This window comes from Pinus tabuliformis, chromosome 1_1 (assembly GCF_031772625.1).
Source record: "Pinus tabuliformis cultivar Carrire ecotype Pingquan chromosome 1_1, CPIR1, whole genome shotgun sequence".
Taxonomy (NCBI): domain Eukaryota; kingdom Viridiplantae; phylum Streptophyta; class Pinopsida; order Pinales; family Pinaceae; genus Pinus; species Pinus tabuliformis.
This window is the reverse complement of record NC_142297.1, coordinates 22,878,542-22,887,188: the sequence shown is the minus strand read 5'-3', so window position 1 is coordinate 22,887,188 and position 8,647 is coordinate 22,878,542.

The window sequence follows — 8,647 nt, the reverse complement described above, 5'->3', positions numbered from 1 at the left end:
ATACCATTTCCTTGTTTTTAACAAGCCAAGTACATTCGTCAGCACATTAATGGTGTCTGTATATATATATATATATATATATATATATATATATATATATATAGATATATATATATATATATATAGATATATAGATATATATATATATATCTATATATATATATAGATATATAGATATATATATATATATCTATATATATATATAGATATATATATATATATATATATATATATATATATATATATATATAGATATGTAGATATATATATATATATCTATATATATATATAGATATATAGATATATATATATATATCTATATATATATATAGATATATATATATATATATATATATATATATATATATCTATATATATAGATATATATATATATATATATATATCTATATATATAGATATATATATATCTATCTATATATATATATATATATATATATAGGGTGGGGAGTTCTTACAACATCAGAGAAAATGAGAAACCTTAAAGGAACAATGCAAGAAAGGAATAAATTCAAAGAACATAAACTTGCAAGAGAAACTATGTGAAAGGAAGAAACCAAATGCATCAAGTCACCAACGTCAATCCCTTGAGTGCCTCCCTGGTAACGGCGCCAAAATATTGGGTGGAGTATAGGGTCTATAAATGTACCAACATTTAATTTGTCAATTCAGAAAGTTCATGAACTTCGAGACGCAACACTGGAAATGCTAGAGAAAGCCCCTGGAAACCTGCAAAACAAATGCTAGTCTATATTGCATATTAATCTCTTCAATAAATGAAATCCTGCACTAAAAGAGAATTCGAGAAAACACCAATCCAAACAACTAAATCGTTCAAGAAATAAAAGGCAATTAACAATGCGAAAGGAAATTATAAGTATGAGCCACTAGAAGGGAAATCAGAACTAGGAATCAAGCATGCCAGAGCAACAACAAAAATATTGTAAATGCTAGAACAAATTCAAAAGCAATTCAAAACCATTCTTCTTGCACTAATTCTACCTGTACCAATTCTGTGTAAAGTTAATCAAGGAAATTTACTGTGTAAATAAACTTATGAAGGAAATTAAAATAATATGAATCTCGCCTTCCTTGTCCCTGAAAATAAATCATGGAGAACTATCCAAAAGTTTAATGGAAAGTAAATATTATTGTTTTCAACATGACACAATTTTCTTTCATTAATATTGGCTCCATGACATACAAGTAATATATGGTTTTTGTAAGCATAGTTTAAATGAATATGTCAGTACCTCAAAACCATAATCACTCACATCGTTTTCATGTTCTAGAATATAGATCAATGACAGCTCATCAATGCATAAGTGGATCTTGTAAATAAGAACAATTGGAGGGACACAATTTGATATGAAGAAATATCCCAAGTGTAAGCACAAATCTCAAGTACAGGAATAATTTCTTAATGCAGCAAATCAATGAAGTTTGGAGCTGAAAGGAAAATGTTACAGCAAATTAAAAAACATTGACTTGAAGAAGGAAAAGAGACTGAAAGTGTTACACAATAAATAATAACCTAAATTCTAATTAGTTTAAGAACTATAGAGTGGTGTCGATCTAGTCTAGCAGCCAACCCAACTAGCTCACACCCTCGCTTAACCTAGTTCACACAGTAATTAGAATCATTAGATGCAACAAATGAATAAACAAAGAATGGATAAAAATTGCTTCAATTAATTCCTGAAAAAACACAGTCTTTTACATCAAAGCAAACATTGGCTTAACTCTAGCAAGTAGGAGAAGCAATCCACAACTAGAATCCGCGTGTTGCTACATCAGGACAACTTCTTCTCCCTTCTATGCTTCCTTCCGTGCACACTGCCTCTGGATCGATTTCCTAATTCTTGTCTATCTAATTAATTGGCTGACTAAGCTAAACATTCTTGCTCCCAACATTATCTTATATAACATTTAATTACAAACTGGGCCTTTTTAATTAGTCTATTAGAATATAGGAAGCAGAATTCAACAATTTGCCATGAATAAAGTTGCTTTGCAACTGAATTTTGAAACAAGTTCAATTCTAGTGAATCGTTGCTCTTTTCCTGGAACGTTGATGTTTCTAGACTCCACGTAGGATGGGTGCAATGTTGCATCATAACCACTTGGCGTAGATGTGGACATGGCATGTCATTGACTCTAGAGTTGATGTGGTTGCCATTCCACACACGATAACACATATCGGCACTTTTTGCAACATTGTGTAACTTTTCACCCACATGCTCTTGTTGTTGCTTCACTTTTTGACGCAGTTTGCTTATGCCCTTGTTAACTCTCAATTTCTTTTCCTCCACATAGCTAACTCCAAGGTCATTCAATTTCTTCTCTTTTGGAATATGTGATTTTGCCAATGCTCACAATTGTCTTTAGATGGTCTAAACATGTCGATAAGAATTTCAAAATCGTAGGAATCTTTTGCTCTTGGACAAAGGCAATTGAGACCTCTGCATGACAAATTATTAACTCAACAACATCCGAACCAAGAGTATTGTACAAAGGAACACAAAAAATTCCATTCCCATTACAATCCTCCATGATCATAATCCATTCAGGTCAATGTTCTCCATAAATACCAAAACGACCTCCCAGCCCAAGACCACAGTTCCTAATAGCATATCCAATTTTGATAACTATGTCGTAAGCTTCTTGGTATGTCATCCATGTATATTCACCTTCCTTCCCATTTACAATCTCACGTCAACCTAACATTGGATTCTGTGGGTTTTTTGGACAACACGGTTGAAGATGTCCCAACAGCTCTCAATCCCCTGCGGAGGGCTCAGAAATCTATTCTTCACATCAATGTTGTGATAGAAATGCCCCATCAAAGGCATGTCATCTCAAGAATGTTTGGCATTCTCGACCTGCATTCACCATGGCTCAGAGCTTTCCTTTTCTTTGAGACTCGGCACTGCTAAATGGCTCCAACTCATTCCTTGTGTAACCACATGCTAGGTTGCGCATCACATATTGGTTGTAGTCAATCATCAAATAAACATTGTTTTGTTGAATGAACATGTAAGTAATTCCAGAGATGTGAGTGCAGTACAAGAATCTTCAGAGTGCTGGAAGCCCACTGTACCTAGTGCAGGAATCCAATTGGTGCAGGAACATAAATGCAATGGTGCAGGCACATCCCAAAGTATAATCAAACCAGTTCTAATATTGTATTATACAAACCTTAATTAAATTCTCATTAATTTTATTTTTATCTTGTTAAAACAAAGAAGTAACAAATACTCTTCAAAAATACTCATTTATCCAATCAAAAGCATGAGAGAAATAAATAAAAATAAGAAAAAATAGAGACCCAACAGGTACTTTTCAACTGATTGGACACATTTGTGGAGCATTCCGTAAAAGCGTATAAATAACCATATTCAAGTAAAAAGCAAGCCCTACATGAAACATACCATGACAAAAATTGAGGGACAAAATGAGTGGTAGGCATTGCAGATGTCATTTTTGGAATTTTCTTTCTGGAGGTTGATCATGGATGTTATCTAGCACAACTTGTTGATGGTGCTGGAACTGACAACATGTAAGGGGATCTCCCCGGTAATAATTCCCAATTAGACCTCAGACCGTTTGGTGTAGGAGTCATAACAGTGGATCGTACGGTAATGACTTCGCCATGATTTTGCATAGAGGCTATTATGTTCCTATACTAATAGGTGTCATATATCATGATTGAATTGGTTTAGCTTGGAAATATGTACATATCTTTGTTTGTTGCAAATTTTTTCCATATTCAAAAACTAAAAAAAAAAAAAAAATGTAAAGAGGGTATGTCCTAGAAAAAAAATAAGGACAAAAAGAATGAAAAGGTCAAAAGAAAAAGACCATGAAAGTGTGCAAGTCCAAATGCCACTACTATTTTACTTCTTGTATAATAATGATTATGTGCAACTTGTTACTTATGCCACAATCCATGGTAACCAAATTGTTTAATCTCGGTTATTCCATGTTTTGAATTTCATGCTTAGAGATAGAGAATAAAATCTGACCAAACTTTTTAATCTTGGCAGATAAGTAGATAGGTAGAGTGAATAAAAGGAGCTCAACAGCTTAATATGAGCCCTTGGATGTAATAAGGATAGACTTAGTTAAATTTCCATCATAAAAGAAAAGAAAAGTTTGATAAGGGTTTGCCAGTTTAAGTGCACCCTAATAAAAAGATGACAATATGGTAGGATGAGTAGGTAGGGTAAGTAGATGAATGGTTGCAGAATTGTATATGATGAATGATTAGTCAAAACTCATATCATTTATTTTCATCATCAAAAGCACTTGAAGACATGGATGACAATGAGACATTTACATCATAGACAAAGTTAAAATAATTAACCTCCTTACTCATTTTTCCCCTAAATTTTACGAATTTCCCATGAGTATTAAAGGCACCACCAACCTGAAAGTTAAAGGGGCTCAGAGCATTTCTCTGACTTCTGGAGGGACCGAACCTTCGGCCCAATAACTTGTAAGGTCTAAATTTTAAAGCCCCTTCATCAAAATTCATCCCCTTCATAATTCATTCATTCCCTACAAACCCTTTACTAAGGTCAAATCACTCTTTACTTAGGAAATATAATTTTTCTTCATAAAAACCCCCAAATGAATTTTAGCCTAAGTTATAATGTTTGATGACGAATATATGTTTCGAAAGCATTTACTTAGCGCATTTTCGTTTCCATTGTCATATTAATTTTTAGTTTCTATTATTTATTTAACTCCCAAAACAAATTCCCCTCTCCTGTATTATTATTAAAAATCCAAAAATAAATGACTATCCCTTCCTGATGGTTTGAAAAACAAACCATAATAAAGTTAATTTAATTGGATTAATTAATTGAACCACGATTAATTAAGAGCCAAAACCCCCAATGTGTTAATTAAAGGGATTAATTAATCATTTGGGTTAATTAATAACCTCTCATCCAATCATATCATCCCTGATATAATTAAAGTCATTTTAATTATGATTGGGCCCCTCCATTAACTCCTTAACACTTTCCTCTATCGACTACCACACGACCTACCTTCCCTCATCCAATGACTCTCGCTCATATTGCACTGGCCTTTTTTTCGAACGTTAACCACATGATATAAGTTGTTTTGACTTTTCGTCGATGCTATGTTTCATTCAATGTGTGTCATCGCGTGACCCTCTGCTAAAACCACCAACCTCCCAAAAGCTATGCAATGAAAACCATTACCACTCCCGCATACCACCATCACTAAATGACAAAAGGTCCCATCTATTAACTGACATCATCTATCCCTTTCGCCGCACCGGGCAAACATTTTGACTTTGTGAATAAAACGAAAACACTCATTAGTTTTGTTTTACCGAAACAAATAGAACCTCATGTTCTCCATGCACACAGAATCATGTTCATGTTGTCACCTTGCGTCCAAACCATCAACTCCAAGAGGTCGAAAAACTCCTAATCATCATTATAGACCAGCATGCCCCATCCATACTACACAACAGTGCCATTCCATTTCTCATACCCCCATAACCAAGTATTTACCCACTACTACTAGAAAACCCTATGTTTATATCAAACCAGGACTTAATTGCTTTAGAAATTGAGTGTTTTTATCAAAATTTAAATGGTCCAATACTCTGAATATTCCCTAGAACAACCTGGTTCTCCATAAGATCCTTGAATTTCCCCTCCTGACGTCCTTGAATATACAAGAACCAAGGATGGAATCTCCTGTCGCCCTGAATGTCATGCCACTTACTACTCCCCACAGGGAATTGGACTACCTTCCTTTGGCCAATAAAGATTTTCAAATCAAAGACCTTACTTTTGAAGAAACCCCCTTGAAACTATACTACAAGAATCGGGAAAATTATTTGAACAACGCTGATAAAATAGGTCTTTGGGAGTCAAATCTTCCTAAATATCAATTCCCCACTGTCCATATTTTCCCAGATATTGTCCACCAATGCCATGAAAACTACAACGCCAATATGAGAGTTGTATTTTCCCTGATAAGAAATTCCTTTTCACCATTACAGCTGAGTCTATAAATGAAATATTGCAAGTATAGCCTAGCCAAGACCCCGTTCCCCTTTCTATTACTGATTTACTTGAAAAATGTTCAAAGTTGTCCAGTTCTGAAATTAACCAAATTTATCATACTTTCATGGAAGAAAAATACAGGACAAAAGAACCTCCTCCTTATATTTCAAGCTTCTTTAAAATTATGGGCAAGGATATCATCACCATGATTGCTTGCATTTTTGGCTTTAATACTAGTGAGTATGTAGATGAGTTGACCTTAGCCTACATGTCTATTTTCAGCCCTAGTCAACCTCCTACTGCCAAATTTTGACAAGATACATGACCAATTTATGAGATTAGAGTATGAGAGGGTATTTAAATATTCTTCAGTCCTGTATCATCTTTTCCTCTACTACCAAACTGATAAATTCCCTTTCTCTATGCAAAATATTGACACGAGAGGGAACCCTAGGTCAGTTATCTTTTGGACTTCTATTTTTCACAATTCGCCTTCTTCTCCTCATCCTTTTACAAATTTTATTGATCAATTTGTGCATCCAGTAACTACCATGTTGATAGGAAGTCCCCCTCCTAGAATCAGTGATGAGATTAAGAGAATTCTTCAGTTATCCAAGCAATACAAGGTTGGGGACTGGTACTTATACCAGAACCATACCGAGATTAGAATTTATGGGTGTGAGTTGCCTCCCTTTAAACTACCTAAATACCTCCCCATGAGATTATTTGCCTTGGAGTACTACAGGAAAATGATCAACTTTGATGAAATCCACTTTATGAAGGCTAAGAGGAAAGCTCAGTCAAGGATAAAGGATCACTTAGGCCCATTTGTTTGCAACAATAAACAAGCAGGGAAAGAGGTAGAGGAAGTCCTTGAGAGTATGAGATTGAAAAAGAGTTTCATCTGGCCTTATGATCCTCATAGCTTCATCTGTGAAAAAAGGCAGAAATACAAACTATCCCCCTACATCCATCATATAATTCCAGAGATAGAACAATATGCAAATCAAAATGAATGGGTGGAGGGAACACTTATAGAACAAGATAGTACACAAGTTGAAGTAGAAAATGTTATGAAAGATTTGGAGAGAAGACTTGATCTGGATTCCTTTGTACAGGTGCCTGGAGAATCTTCAAAGAAACCAACATAGGAGCATAGTGCACAGACAACAACACAACTAGAGACTTCAAGACGGGGAAAAGATTCAGGATCAAAGAAACTAAAAGAAACAGTTACCAGCTTGGAACACAATTATGAGATATGACAGATTAATTACACTAAAGAAGAAAGGAAAAATAAAAGGATGACTAAAAGAATCAAGACATTAGAAAAGGACATAACATTGGAAAAACCTTTGAGAGATATTAGAGAGATTCTATGGACCAATATCATTGATTCCATCAACGATATTTGGTCTTCTATTCAAATAATTTTTGAACAGACCAAGTTAGTTAAAATAGCTACAAAGGCTATACAGAAGACCAAGGAAGAATTGGGAGAGAAACCTGAAGAGTGTTGAAAAGTGTGCAACAAGAAATGCTTGTTGAGAATGCAAAAAGATGATGGAGCTTAGTGGAAAGAAGTTGCCTTCACTAAGTGGTCCTGTAGGCAAGTTTTGGCGCAAAGTCTATTTTTAGACTATGTCTATTTTTAGACATAATGATCATGGTCTATGAGTTGCAATTTGTTGTTTATGGATGATTGGTCATGTTGGAAAAAATAGATGGACTTCTATTTTTGGATCACAACAGGAGTGATCAGAGTCTATTTTTAGACTACTAGTCAAAAATAGAAAAGTCAAATATTATTGTCTCATAATAATATTTAGACTATAAACTTTATCTTATCCTCTTGGAGCACTTCAGTTTGAGCTACAAATGTGGCACGTGTAGCTTTCAGAAGGAAATACACTTTCTTGTGGGCCAATTGAGTTATTGCATGCAGGACATCAGTTAGAACTCATGCATGTGAGTTCTGTGGAGTTGGATGAGTAGTTAATGGAGTTGTGTTCAGTTTGACTTAGTTGAACTAGTTGTATTTAGTCTAACTGGCCAATAGAATAAGTGATGAGTTGTGTGAATTAGTTATTAATTAATTCACTAATTACTAACTCATAATGCAACTGAAGAATACATCAGTTAACTCAGTGCATGTATAGTTCAGTGGCGACAGGTGTTATAGGTCGAGATTTCTATCAGTTGTGACTATAGTTGTGCATGAGATCTTGCACAATCAAAGGATTGAGTATGCCCATGAGAATTGCATATGCCAAGTGTTATAACTTGTGCTCACGTGATTTCCAGTGTGAGTGATTTTCCAAGGTAAATAGAACTTGGAACAATTTTGGATTCATTCATTCTCTTGCAAGATTGTGCAGTGGAGGCAGGCAAACAGTGGAGGAGATTTGAGGCATCAGATCTGAGTTAGTTTGTGTGCAACAAGTGGAGATAGTGCTGAGTACTTGAGAGGAGTATTGTACTATGTATTGTTACATGTTCTCAATCATTAATATACAAATAGTGTGGGGTTTTCAGCTATAAGCTTTCCCCAGGTTACATACTGTATGCACGCGATT